Genomic DNA, 14,970 nt, shown 5'->3' on the forward strand with positions numbered 1-14,970 from the left:
TACTAACTGGAGTATCTGTGACAGAAGGGACTCTCCCTAAAGTATGTCACACCTCATCAAGGAAGATCAGGAGGAGCAAAATTGTGACAAATGGGGGGGTTGGGTTTTGGTTAAAATTGGGGGAGGGAGTACAAGACTGGTACAAGGCCTTAAAACGGTGACAGCGTTTATAAAAGCTTGTTATTCAGATGTCAGTGCTGGATATGTTTTGCCCATATGTTGAATTTGATTACAGCTTATGCTAAAATACATATACACCACATTGGAAGGTTATGACTCTCCATCCTTGGAGGTTTTTAAGCAGTGGTTGGATGACCATATGCCATGGATGCTTTAGCTGAGATTCCTGCATTGCAGGGGGTTGGACTAGATGACCCTTGGGGTCCCTTCCAACTCTAAAACTCTATGATTCTATGAGAATAACTGTGTTATTACTATTAACACTGTTTACTTTGTCACACAAAATGTAAAGGCATTTTCATATGTGTTGGCACGCATGAAAAATTCCAAAATCCACACTCGGGCAATACTTCTGTTATTATGCCAACCAAAATGTGACAGTAGCTTAGATACTATTTTGCGATATTTTGGTTGGCCTAATAAGGTTGTTGCCCTAATATGGATTTTGGAACTGTTTCATCTTCTAAATCTATCCTTCTCTGGGTCATCAGGGCCAGCATTTGTGCTTCTTTGCCATATAGAAAAAGCACCACTAAGGTTTCGATACAAGAATGCATTTGTATTGGAGGTCATTTGGTACATCACTCCATCTGATGTGAAAATCTTAAGCCTGCTTCATTCAGCAGCCAACCAATTAAACTTTGTCTTGCCTTTGGCACAAGGGAAAAATATTTCCCAGTTCCTCCTTCTGAGCAGCAGGGATTATCTGTGCGCCGCTGAAATGAGCCAGCCCTCCCTTTCCCTCCTGCAACAATAAATGCCACATTGATTTAGAATGAGCGGCTTGTTTTACAGTGCTGCATCTCTGCACCAGCTTTCTCCACGGAGGCTGGGGCATTTCCCTTTTAAGAGCTTGCAAAACTGGAAGGGAACGAGGCAAAGAAGGAAAATCTAGGCCATTGCCCCTTTTAAGCTGCAATTCTGCCTGCTTGTCTCCCTTTAATCTGCACCCAAAGCCCCAGGATCAGAGGCTGACGTCATCCTGCCCCTGAGCCTCCCTCTCTGATTGGCTGAGGGTGACGTCAGGTGCTTTTTTTCAAGGCATGACCTCATCCTCAGTTCATTTTTAGTTCTAAAGTGCAACCTTCTGTCTTCCTGGATCCCTTCAGCCCTGTTAATGCTTATCTGTGCTACCTCCCCCCCTCACACTACCCTCGCCCCTTCTGCAGATACATGCCTGCCCCTTAGTTACAGGGCTGGCATTATGAGCGCATTTCAGTGTGGCTGCGCGCGTGTATTTGCAGAGGGCTAGATCTTGCATCATCAGCACTTGCCCCAGCGTTTCCAGAGCGTTCCCCACCCGACCTTCTCTTAATTGTGGTTAAATCATCCTGACGAATGTGCAGAAATCTGCAATCAGCTGGAGGGTTTAAAGGGCTTTGATCCTGGGCTACAGAGGAAGTGCCAGGAAGGTAAGTGTTTTTAAATGTTATTAAGGATCCGCGCGAGAGTCGGGGGTGGCGGTGGGGACTGGACTTCCACATATCGTTTAATGACCCTGCAGAATACTGCAGTACGGGAGATCCCATGAGGGTTTGTATGGGGGGCGGGTGGGCAGCGGGGTGGGTACTACAACCTGCCCAGGCTTTTAATACGCTTATTGGACCTTCCGCATCAAGACGCGAATGCTGCATGTTGCTGCATTCAGCATGCGTTCCCATGGAATCCTATGTGTAATGCCGGCTTCTACTAGATCTGTGACTGTGCATAAATTTAGTGCATGCATCGTAATCTTATCTGGGAAGGGAAGGCTTTGGGGATGGGGGAGTGGGGGAGTGCTAATTTTGGAAGGTAGAGCAGGTGCCGAAGGTTTTTGCAAAGAATAAATAAAGGTGTAATTCTAGCAGGAGGAACACCTCTCCAATGCTGCATACAGAAAAATGCGCAGTAGAGTCAGCCGTGCTGCAGGGAAGGGAGAGCTGCGTTCAGCGAATCGCATATTTATGACGTGTGTTTAAGTAACAGGAGGGTTTTAAGAATCGGATTATACTAGGCTGAAATAAAACAGCAGGCTCCTGCGAAGTGAAGGGAAAGTCTCTGTGCTTATATATGGGTGTGCGCAGTTGTGACCGGGGCGGGGGTGGGGGGGACGTGTTTGTGTGCGTTTCAGCTAAGAGGTGATTGTTATGCCTCGAGACTTTTCCTTGAAGAATCAGACGAGGAGAAATGTTCAAGGCTCGCTTTGGATGCGGAGCGTGGAGTGTCCTCATTCTTCTTAGGATCGCGGGGGGGGGGGGGAGAGAGAGAGACAGAGACGGTCCATAAAGCTTTCCCCCTGTGGTTTGTGAGGTTGGTGTTAACAGCCCTGTGGTTTCCTAATACCGAAAGTTTGGTTTGCCGCCCGGTTCCTTGGCGCTTCGGAAGCACCCGAGGAAACAAGAGTCTATTGCGTTTCACCTTGGCTAGCGCCTTGACTAGGAGCAGTAGTGCGTGTGTGTGTGTGCTGTGATTCAGCATTTGACGGTTTGAAAACAACAACCACCTCATCCAATAGAATGGCCAGGAAGGTTTGCCCACATTTCATGTCTTCAGTTCAACCAGGAACAGAGCAGGAAGGGCCTTTTCCCCCCTTGGTGGTGGAGATGGGGGACTTTTCTATTTTATTTTTTGCACGATACAGAATTAAGATTTGATACAGCTGTGGCCAAGAAATACTGCATGCAGACGTTCTGGGGCCTTTCTGTAGGAGAGGGATTGCCAACTTGTCATAATGCATGGATTTTTTGGGTGGGTGGGTGTGAAATCACTATGCTGTCAGTTGCAAAGGTTCTAATCCAAGCTTCATCGCTTTAGGCATCTCATACACACACATACACACACAATTAACAACCTGCATCTCAGTATGATTAAAAATATAAGACTTCTCTATACATCTCTCATAATGAATGTAAAGAGTTGTTTCAGCCTAACTCCTGCAAGCATCAGCTTAATAGTACGGCCACCTATAGAAACGCTTGTACTCCCTTGTTTTGAAGGCTTGCAACAAATGACTCCCAAGATCTTGCTGCAGTTTGGCTTAATTCTGGCACAACCCAGTTGAATTATGCTAGTCAAAATGCAAAAACTGCAGGGTGGAGGGACAGAAGCCCCCATGTAAATTAGCCGATGCAAGCCAGAACTTACCTTTTCGTACCTTTTTTTGGTAAGGCCAGTGCAACTTATATTTAAGGCTTGCATGACTACCTAGAAGCTTGGCATCACAACAACCCCGTGAGATAAATTAGGCTGAGAATACGTAAAGCTGAGCAGACATTGATTTGCTTTATCCAGACATTCTAGCCATTGCATCAGGCTTACCCTCTGGGTACTATTTTATAAAAGTATGGCTATTTTCACTGATGACACAAAGCAGTCAGTCTAGTCTTTCGTGCCACTTGTATACAGGTGTGAACAATGGGAAAGTAAGGGAAACGAAGCTGTTTTTAAACCAAATGTGCATTCTACTTTGTGTGGGCTTTGCAATCGTATTTTGCATGCAGGGGATGCAAAAAAGAAAAAGGAAATACTTTCAGTGTCATGGATGAAAATGCCCTTTGTCTGTAATGAAGTCTAAGGAGACTATGTGTGAATGGTCATTGCATCCAAGCCAGGGAAGTGTGCTGAGCAGACAGCACTACACATTTTGATAGGTCAGCTGATTTGTTTTGCATGTGAACAATAGCTGAGCTCAAGTCTGAATGAAACGGTGTGAGCAATAAAGAGAGAAGGGTTGCTAGCTTCACTGCACTCGGTGCTAGATGTCTTCTGTTCACCTCAAACCTTGCATGGGATGATCCCTCTCTTTCTCAGTCTCTCTCTCTCTCTCTCTCTCTCTCTCTCTCTCGCACACACACACACACACACACAGTTTGATTCCCTCTCCAGTTCTTTTCTTGTCACAGAAAGGGCCCAGATACCTCATCATAGGGAAGATGGACCAGGCATCCTCCAGGCCCCCAGACAAGGCTACCAGATTTCAACTTGGATATGTTTAACCATTCTAGAGCTGCAAAGGGATTCATCCACAGCATCCTGATCCTCTCTTTCTTCTTTGGCCCCTTTGTCCATCTTCTCTTTCCCTGGTGGAAATGGTTGGTCAAGAAGCTGTGGATTCGGAAAATTCAAAACCGCCCCTTCCTTCATGGTTGTGTGGTTGTTCAGAAACAGCATGATCTCTGGGCAGCAATTTAGCAGCTTGACTAGCAGGCCGGTGTAGACTGCGGTGTGTCACATGAAGAGAGCCTGCGCTTCAAAGGGGAATCCCACAAAGAAAAATGAAAAGCATCCCCAAAGCCCAGGGTCATTGGCCAAATAAGATTGTGTACGAGGAAACACTCTCCCACTCTCAATTAGATGGAACGACCAGTCAGATTCAGAGTACGGCCATCTGCACCTGTGCACTGATTCAGTTCTTATGAGCTGTGCTGAGCGCCACTCATTAAAATGTCGAGCAGCAGTCAGTGCAGGTGAGAGCAGTGACTGGTGGGAGTTAGGAAGAGGTTTGCAAAGCAAGCCTCCCGGTTGCTGGCCTGGCACTGCAGTGAAAAGCACTGTCCAGAAGCACCTTAAATAGCAAATATTTAACTCCAGTACTGAGCTGTATGCTTTGCAGAAAACAGAAGGGTCACAGCACCTTCCCCGTCCTGAGCACATGTGTCTCTTGTGGCTTGACAGAAATGAAGGTGAGAAGCATAGCTTGGTACTGGAAGTATCAAATATGGACAGAAAATGAATGAACCTTACAACATTTCATTTCCTCATGCTGAAAAGGGGTTGTTTGTAGATGGGCTATTTCTCCACAGGGGCTTGGGGAAAACACTTCTTTGTTTGTTCACAGGTCCAGCTAGTGTGTTTCTGTAATGAGCAGGATTTTTTAAACCCACACAATTGGCTGTGCAGGATGAAAACGCCTACTCTAAAGATCAAGAATTCTCCAACTGTTTAACCCTGAATATTCTCCAGTATGGCACAGTGAAGTTGTTAAGTGTGTGGATATGTTTGTACTACAGATACAGGAGAAGGTGATCTTCAGGTAATGTGGTCACAAGTCATAAAGGTTTAAGACCAGCACATTAAATTGGGCCTGGAAATAGACTAGCAGCCGGTGCAGCTGACAAGCCACAGGCAGAATTCAGTCAGAACCATGGGCTAGGAGTATGTGTGTGTGTGCACACATGCACATTCATATAATATTGTATGGTATATGAAGTTAAACATGGTAGTAAGATGGTCTTTAGTGAAACGTGGAAAAAGGCAACTACAGATTCACTCTTTATTCATTATTCCATAGGAATAGCTAAAGGGGGAAAGTGGGGTGATGGTTCAGAAAGTGCTCTAAATAGGTAATGGTATGCATTGACAAGAGCAGGGTGGAATGAACGGAATATGGCTTGTTGAAACTTTGTATATCCCTTCATCCTGGGCTTTTAATTTCACACGGTGAAATTTGCGCAGGCTTAGTGGATTCCACATCTGTGTTTGTGTGTTGTAGCAAAGAAGACAAGAGAGTCTGGCGACTTAAAGGCTGTTATTTCAGCATGAGATTTCACATCCTTGTTTAAAAAGATGGAGAAAGTATGCAGCATGTAAACAAGAGAAACACAGCCCTGAGTATTTATAAAGTATGGCCCTGTCACTGAATTATCTGCAAGAAAGCTGCAATTTTTATTTATTTTACTTTTGTTCAGGGGTCATATAAAATCCTTGCAAACTGCAGCAGCCTTTCACTTTAGCAACAGGACAGAGCCATTTCAATGCTTTCTATCCAAATGAATAATAAGTTTGATGAAATAATTTTGCAAAATGGGGTGGGGAAAATGCAGAGCTTGAAGGACTAGTTTTCCTTCAAGCTCTGCATTTTCCCACCCCATTTTGCAAAATCATTTCATCAAATATTCGTTTGGAGTAAGTTAGTCAGGGCAAGATAACATAGTGGAACAGAAGTGAACCTATTGGGTTTTTCTAAGGCTTGTCCTTATGAATATGACTGCACTCTAGCAGTGGGACCATAATGCCTACTTCATCATAAATTTGGGTTTAACAGTGCATTATATAGAAGGGCAAGCAGTTACTACATTTGTTTATTCATTTATTTAAAAATAGTGGGTTTTTTCCTGTTTGCAATTCATTGATTTATACGTTTCAGTGTAGACTATCAGTAGAATTAGTCAGAGTTATTTTATATGAAATCAATTATGGGATATATTAATATGGGCTTGATTTCTACTCATGGCTGACAGTTCAATCTTTGCTGCTGATTTAATAGAGACTTAGACCACATTGTGCAGTCAAATTTATACTGGCATGGTTTTTTTCTTTAAATGTGGAGAAGCTGGGTGGGCCAACATAGTTTATTTTGTAGTGAGCTAATTGAGGTTTTTTTTTGTAGCATTTATGCTGGTTTAACTGCTGTAAGTTTATTCTCTGGCATATTAGTGAAAACTGAAAGCAAGTGCACTTGAAAAAATGCAAGTGCTTCTGAAAAGTAGGCGGCTTTTGGCAATTTTCCTGTAGACACAAAGTGGTTTCTTATGGTAGACTTAATGGACTGTTGATGGAATAAAGTACTAGAGTCTTACATCACTTGCAATCAAGCTGAAATGGGAAGCGGAGGAGAAAATACAGTGAATTAAACTCTGCAAAATTAAACACACACATGTTTCTGAGGCATTAAAATAGCATAAATGGTAAAGATACCTAAAGAGTTAATCAACAGTGCAAATATTTCTTACACTGCTATCTAAGTCATGACTGCCAATAAATCATCTTTCCTACTTTTTATGCCAACATGGCAACAATGTTGTAAAACGCTATTGAATAGCTTCTTAACTGTTTCAATTAATTAAAACTACAGAGAGCCAGTGTGGCGTAATGGATAGGTGTGAGATTAGAATTGGCGGTAGGGGTGCGCTGCATGGGAATAGTAGAAATTGTGGAAGCAAGATAATTGACATTGGAAATTATTTTCTTGATGTCATTTTGATGCCTCGTGCTCATTATCTTTTTTGGTGGAGTTGTCTATTCCAGATACCTTTTCCAGTAGCTGGGGTCCTGGTCACCCCATTTTTCTTCAGATATTTCTTGTTGTTCTTTAAGCCACAAGTGAGGTGGGTTTATACATTTCCTTACTGGTTCCAGATTATGTGAAAGACACAGAAGCAAGAAAGATAAAACATTTTAGTAGATCAACTTTGCAGGGGAAAGGCTGACCTTTCAGTTGGACTGTTACAGTTTGCAAAACTTTCAGGACTCAGGGCCCATCTTTTGCAAAGTGCTACTCTTCCAGAAATAGTTAGCAAATGAAAAGTCACTCTACCATATGCTGGGCTGGTGTAGATCCGGAAGTTTTGTTTGATGTCTCTCCCATCACTTGGACCACAGTTGCTCTGTGTGTGTCAGAGACAGAGACTGCTGCTAGGAGCTTTAAACTATTGATCTGCATTATAGTAATTTTCCTTTCGGAGCATTGGCTTCTGTGAAGATACAGGACATGGATCTTCATCTGTCTCACTGTCAGCCTGGCTTTGAATTGGGTTAGCTCCAAGGTGCACCAATTTGTTACATTATGCTGTTCAGTAGGTATGGTTCATAGACTGTGCCAATATGAGGAACTCCTGCCCAGCACCGAAAAATGAAAAAAGGCAATACAAGATGGATTTCTTTAGGTTCTCAGCTGATGGTCTGAAACATGAAGGCTCCCTTTGTACATAGGCAGGAAGTGCATAAATAATTTTATTTACCATTAATGTTAAAACTTCCATTAACATCAGTAAGGTCTAAATTTAGTAGTTTCACACATCCTGGCCAGTTTAAGTTGATGTGTATAGCAATATGTGCAGAATAAACAGGGGAGAAAACTACTCTGGAGTGGGTGTTTACACATTTATTTAGCTATTTCTTCTTTTTTTATCAGTCATATACCAGTTCTAGTGAAATTCTAAAGCTAAACTGAGATCAGCAGCAAAATGGCGTGGGGGAAAGGATTAAGGCTGCGCATCACTGGATTGCCTCTGATTCAACCATGTTTAAACTATGTCATGGAAAATAAGTAGGCATTGTATCTGTAGTTTTAATTCATTACTGAAACAGGGATGAATAAAACCCTTTATATGAGCATGCCTGTCCGCTTCAGAGCAACGCTTACAGGATGAATTCATGTAATGGTTAATGCATGACAAGCTTGCTGCGGGCCTCCTTTCCTTTCCATTGACAAATACTATGCTAAGAGACTTGGACTGTGTTGATGGTGTATATTTATTGATTACATTTTTATCTTGCTGTCCCTGCTATGAGCTCAGCACTGTGTGTGCTGCTCCCTCCTCCTCCTCCCAGTCTTCCTATGCTGTGTTGAAAGGTAGCCCAAAGTGCTTCCAAATGAATTGTGCATTTGAACATGGGCACCTTTGAACCTAGTACAACAAGAACTGGCAACACAGGCAGGCAACCAGTCAGGTCTTGAAAATCCCAAATGCGCTCTGTGTGTGTGTGTGTGTGTGTGTGTGTGTGTGAGAGAGAGAGAGAGAGAGAGAGAGAGAGAGAGAGAGTTGGGCGGTGATGTTCCTCAAATTTCTGTTTCTTTTGTCAAGGAAATTTGCATGGCTGTGCACAAGATAGTGCTTAAAAATCTGGTGACAAAGAAATGACTCGATGGATGCAAGAAGCAGTTTTGTTAAGCATGGCACATTCTTTGTCCAGGGAAATATATATACCTTTTTAAATATATACAGTATGCTTTCCTTTTTTATTGCTCCTAAAGGGAGGCACTGATAAGGAAAAGCTTGCCTTCTACAATGCATTTTGGAGCAAGTAAAAAAAAGGAACATTAGAATATATATTTCTGTGACAAAGAGCTAAACCGGGACTAGGAAACCTGTGAGCTTCCAGATGTTGTTGGACTCTAGCTCCCATCAGCCCCAGTCAGCATGGTCAGTGGTCAAGGATGATGGAAGTTATATTCCAACAGCGTATGGAGGGCCACAGGGTTCCATCCAAGAGCTAAACTCAAGAAGGGCTGTTTTTTAGAATAAAAAACTGCTTGCTTCTGCATTTGAATCATTCCCTTTGCCTCTGGATATCCAGTGCCAGTGGCCCCAGAATTTGAGGCTGGTGCCTTGACATTTTGAATTACTTGGCCTATAAGCAATCAAGTGATGGCTTCTGTTATCATGTGAGAATTATGGTCATTTGAGTTCTTTGAATGTCTTCCCCTTTTGTTTGCTAAAATCTGAGTTATCATTTTCACGAGGCCGTTCTTTTTTAAGCCTTCCTCCCGCCCTCCCCTACTTGTTCCTAGCTTTGACACCAGCATATGGTTTGATCAACTAGTAACTGGCCCCAAAGATGGAGATACGGTGCCAAATTGGAAAGGGATTCAAAAGGAAGAAAATTATCCACTTGGTTCTTTCCCATGACCAGTGGGCTTTGTTGCACCTAAAAGACCAGCTGCCCTAACTGCTTTTCATTTCCCCTTCTAAAGAACTGCTGAAACATGTGATCGGGTTGCCAGCATCCTGGCTTGACCTGCTCCTGTGTCGTTAACAGCAGGCTGGTCTAAAGAAATTGGTAGCTTTTCATTGCATGGGCATGGCACGGAGCATATTGCCATCTGCTAATGATCTGTATCAGCCTTCCCTAGTCCAGCTGTGCTGCCTGGAGATAATGGAGGGCACCAGGTGGAGAAGGATGATATAGACCAACCTTAAAGGCGAAGGTGCAATGGCTGATCAAATGTTTACATTCCTAACTGGTAGTAGACCAGGTTATTTACAATCCACATTATTCAAGACTGTGCACTTAAGCAGGAGCTGGAGCCTGTCTCACCTTGGAGTATACCTTCATGTTGGATGTTTCTGCAAATGTTTCTTGCATAAACACTTGTAGGTGCATAATGCTAAAAACTTTATTGTGCACCTTAAAATGTAATTGTGAAGTGGCCTCCTTGGATAGGGCATGCCATCAGACAAAGGACAGGCTTTTGATAACAAGAATGCCCTAAAAAGTATACAACTTTGGAATCCATTTTTGAGAACAAGTACTGGAATGTTCTGCCTCCCTTTTCCAGCCAAAGTGGCTAATGAGCTGACCCATTTTGCCAGCTGTTACATCAATGATCCCACTGGAGATTATCTGTGCTGGAATGCTTTTTCCCTATTCTGTAAATTGGTGCAGTGAGGAATGAGAGATTTTGTGATGCAAGAAGAAAACCATTAAGTTCCAGCAGTGCGCATTTGCTACTCTGGGTAGCTGGGCTGGATGAGGGAGGAAGAAGAGCATGCATTGGGTTGATCTCTTACCCTCCCCCCAAAACACTGCATCAGCAAGCACAGCAATCCTGTTTGTAAATCGCAATTTTCAACCTAAAATTCAGGAATCGCATATCCCATAGTGTTGGCCCATCATCTGCATGCCAGATGTTCTTCCTCTTGGCATAAAGGTAGAGTAGGACCTCTCCAAGCTCCCCGATAGTGCCAGCCTATGAATCTCTTTGAGAAACTATTGTGCTTACAAGTACTGGTGCATGCAGGAAGTTGGACAGGTCTTAAACTGGATTGAACAGCTAAGGAACGGTCACACCTAGGCCAGTGTTTTGCATTACTTTTTATTATACTGGAGGACTTCTCTTAAATCATTCCCAGAGATTTGCAGCATTGTTGGAAACGATAATATGTAAAAAGTTTCCACAGTGACATTTTTAAGCATAGGAGTGATTATAACTTGGACAGTAGCTCCTGCTAACTTGTGTTCAGTATGAAGTTAAATCACTCTGAGTGCTCTTCCATTACTCCAAAGGTGACTTCATAGAGTAGAAACTCAATGCCTGTGTGAGTGTTTACATGAGGGGTGGGATTCTGTGGCCTTCCAGATGTTGCTAGACTCTAAATCCCATCTTCCATGACAGTTCCCCTCCCCACCCCACCCCACCCCGGTTTTCAAATTAATTTATCTTGAGGCCTTGATTGCAAGGTCACTGGACATCAGAGACGGGAGTATATTACATGCAAGGAAGGGATGTCCTTGATTAGTCTTCTTTTTCCTCCCTTCTGTTTCACTTCAGAATAATTGCACCCCCAACCCATCATGGGATGGGTTATTGAAGTATACTCAAGCATGTAAGCCTGTCAGGAACTGTTAGGAAGCATGTTAGAAGGCTGTGGAAAACGGGACTCAGATGGTGGAGTTGTTGATATTCGCTAATTGTTCCATTGAACTCTTACTCCTAGATAAGTGTGCAGAATTGTAGGTTCAATAACTGTATATTTGGGGCTTCTTGGTATTGCTGAAAACCCCTTTTCAGATTTCTCAATATAAATGGTTGTGTGGGAGCTTAGGAATGCAGAAGTCTTTCTGGAATTCCGCTTTTACAGTCAGTCATTGGAGTTCATGGGAAGGGTACATTGTTGTCTTCTTATGTGAGTCACTCCTATGATTTGAACCATATCATTGGGTAGGTTTATACATGTGCTTATTTGTTGAAAAGTCATGGCTCTGCTGAGAATGCAGGAGTCCAGTTGGGAGACTATGGACAAGCTCCCACAAATATTAGACTTGTTTCTTCTCTCTGCCTCTTCAGAATTCAGGTAAGGCTGGCCTAATTGAATATGCTCCAGAAATCTTTCCCAAACACAGAAAACTGGATGTTCAGGGGGAAAGGTTTTAGTCTAGTGTACTCCCAAGCGTGCTAGTTTGTATATACAGAAAAGTATTTTGATTCATGTTCTTATTAACAGATTTTGGCTTTTCACTTGTACTTGTCACAGTGCTAAAGAGTCTTACAAATGCCAATCAATTTCCATATGGGCAGCAAGAATGAGGGCTACAAGATCTTATGAAGGAAACGTATAATCTTTTCTGGGAAGATGCCCAGGACAGATGGTCTAGGAATGGTTTGACCCATTCTTTTTTTGTTAATTTATTGGTATAGAATTGAGAAACTGCCTTCCAGGTCCACAGTGTGTGTTATTTGCAGTTCCATGAGCATATTAGGAAATGCAACTTAAACTCCACTATAAGAAGACTGAAATGTCAACAGTGAATCAACTTTGTTCAGTGATTAAACAGTCTTTAATTATTTTTGTGTGTCAAATAGAGGTCCAGAACTCAGGTTATATAGCATGCCCAGTGTCTGCTTCACATGCTTCTTGTAAACTATCCGTGTTTCCACAGGACAGACTAAGAAAGCTGTTGTAAATACTGGAAACCAAGGCAATTCATGTGAAGTGTGTGGCATTAATTTCCAAAATATTTTCGACCATTTCATTCTTGTAAGTTGCCTTGAGGTCTTTTTTTAGATAGGTGGGCTATCCTTTCTTTTTTCCTTTTTGAATAAATAAGTAATATAAAATAAGACTTGATTGGCATGAGCAGTGAAAATCTGCACTCATGAAAGTAACTTCTGTGCCGAATGTCTTTTAATGAGCGATGTTACGAAAATGCTAATTACGCATATGTTGCCCTATTTTTCTAATTGCACCTGTTTTCAACATTGGTTTGCTCTTCAAAAGTTAGCCAGAGGGAGTGCAGAGATTAGTACAGAAAAAGGGGTGGTGGTGGCTGGGAGTGGAATCCCACCCGATTTGCGTGGATAAGGGCCATCTCTTGAAAAAGACTTTCAAAGATGCTTTTGGGCCCCAAAGCAGACAAGGTATCTCCACCCACCCACAGTGGGCAACACCTTAACAGGGCAGTCTGTGGAGATGTTGTCCCCTGTTCCAAACTGATGTTCTGGCTGTAGGAAATTGCCTGGGCAGCAGAGAGAACCAGGCTATGCCTGAAATAGTAAGAAACCTGGTCAGTGTCTGCCTGGGCTCCAAGGTATAGCTGTTGCCTGGCACCTGTGCGGTTGCTGTGGAAACACAAGGCGCTAACTTGTTAATAGGACTCGTATCCTTGCTTGCCACTATGGCAAAAATATGAATAATGATTTGGTAATAGTCATGTGATGTAGGGATTCCTTGTGTGGCACGGGGTGGGTGCTAGAGTGAGGCTTGCTAAGCACTTAAGCACTTGAAAGAAGAAGGGGTGGGTGGAAGGGAGGGAGGTAGGGAGAGATTTTAGCTACAGTGCCAGAATTTACATCTTAATAAGACTGTAGGTAGCTGCCCAGCTTAAGCCATCCTGCCAGCATTGCAGGTTCTAAGCTGACAGTTATTTGCCTTAGTAATCCTTCCGGCAGATAATAAACTGCCATGCCTGAAGACTGAACCAAGAATTACTTTCTGTCAACCCCTTGCCCTGCACATATTTTATTCTGAAGGCTTGCACACACTGTTACCCTTTACCCTTTAATTGCTGTACCAGGAAGCAAGTGCTACATGTAGCTCCCTACATAATGGCAGCCCTGTCTCCAAGCGGTGGCTACAGAAGATTCACTAAACAGCAGCTGGAAGCCCCAGGGCTCTTACTTGCCAGACTAGAAGCAAATGGGGTATGGAGAAAATAGCTGGGGATTCACTCAGACCATCTCACTATGTGTTTGGTGGCTGTGTGAACAGGCTTTACATGCAAATAGATGTAGATCATGGGTAGGCAAACCAAGGCCCGGGGGCCGGATCCGGACCAATCGCCTTCTCAGTCCGGCCCGTGGATGGTCCAGGAATCAGCATGTTTTTACATGAGTAGAATGTGTCCTTTTATTTAAAATGCATCTCTGGGTTATTTGTGGGGCATAGGAATTTGTTCATTTTTTTCCTTCAAAATATTGTCCGGCCCCCCACAAGGTCTGAGGGACAGTGGACTGGCCCCCTGCTGAAAAAGTTTGCTGGCCCCTGATGTAGATCCTGAATGGCACACGATAGATTGGAATGGGTCTAGATCAGGGTTAGGGAACAGGATCTGGCCAGCTGGCAGGCTAGTCGCTCAGGTCCCTCAGCCCCTTGGTGCTGATTGCAAACTCTGCTTTGGAAGGCGTTGGCTGCATTTGGGCATGGCTTGCATCCGGTGCGCAATTTAAAAGGTGCTGAATGCAAGCCCTGCTTGTCAAGGAATTATTCGAAGTACACTTTAAGGTTTCTGATTTGTTCTTTCTCAGCCATGGTTTTACTAGCACCGCATCTGATGTCTTGTACGGTGCTGGGTGTGGACAGGTGAGCATGGCTTAGGGAAAAATAAGGACACATAGCCTGGAAGTTTTGGCACATAGGCCGGAAGTTTGCCATGCCTGCTTTAGATTAGGCAGGCATGTCCAAAGTCCTAATGGGGCCCGTCGGTCGATTCAATCCGGCAGTATATGTCCTGTGATAAAATCCTTTAAAAAGCCCAGTAACTTCAATCCTTAAAAAAACCCTCAACAATTTTTGGGTAAATTTCAATCTTAAAAAAAGCTCAGTGACTTTGGTCAGCCCTCACACATGTTCACTTAATCAAATCTGACCCTCTTTGAAAAAAGTTTGGGCAGCCCTGCTCTAAGGATTCCTGAAGTTTCATTCAAGGAGCTTAGTGCTCTCTTGGCATGCCTCTACTGTATCTTCTCCTCCCTTCACTACAGGAACTGCATGTTGTCCTCAGGCAGCCTGTAGTTACCCTAATACCAATGTTAAGCTGCCCGTCTTGTCCCAAAGCTGCAGCTTGGCACTGCACCTCCTCCCTGAATATTTTCATTCAGGTTAACCCTGTGCCCATCTCCTCACTAAAGTCATTCAAGAGAGATGTGGGATTAAAGGATTATGATAATGGTCTTCGGGAGCACTCAAGAAGATTACAGTGGCTTTGATAAACTGATAAAAGAGGGGCATCATATTAACCTCCCCCCACTTTTAAGAATTAGTAGCCTGTTGGTCATTGTACTGAGGTAATAAGGTATACCTAATTCCTTAA

At 43.3% G+C, this 14,970-nt stretch overlaps 1 protein-coding gene across 1 annotated transcript in view; it reads left to right on the forward strand.

Moving 5' to 3' along the window:
- The first annotated feature begins 1,252 nt into the window (after positions 1 to 1,252).
- DUSP8 (dual specificity phosphatase 8) overlaps positions 1,253 to 14,970 on the forward strand; it is an 85,599-nt gene continuing 71,881 nt past the window's right edge. The window contains exon 1 of the mRNA XM_083470884.1: positions 1,253 to 1,592. The gene's annotated coding sequence lies outside the window, so the exon portion shown is untranslated. The remainder of the gene's footprint in view (positions 1,593 to 14,970) is intronic.

Source organism: Podarcis liolepis (genome assembly GCF_965112155.1).
Source record: "Podarcis liolepis genome assembly, chromosome: 1".
NCBI lineage: Eukaryota > Metazoa > Chordata > Lepidosauria > Squamata > Lacertidae > Podarcis > Podarcis liolepis.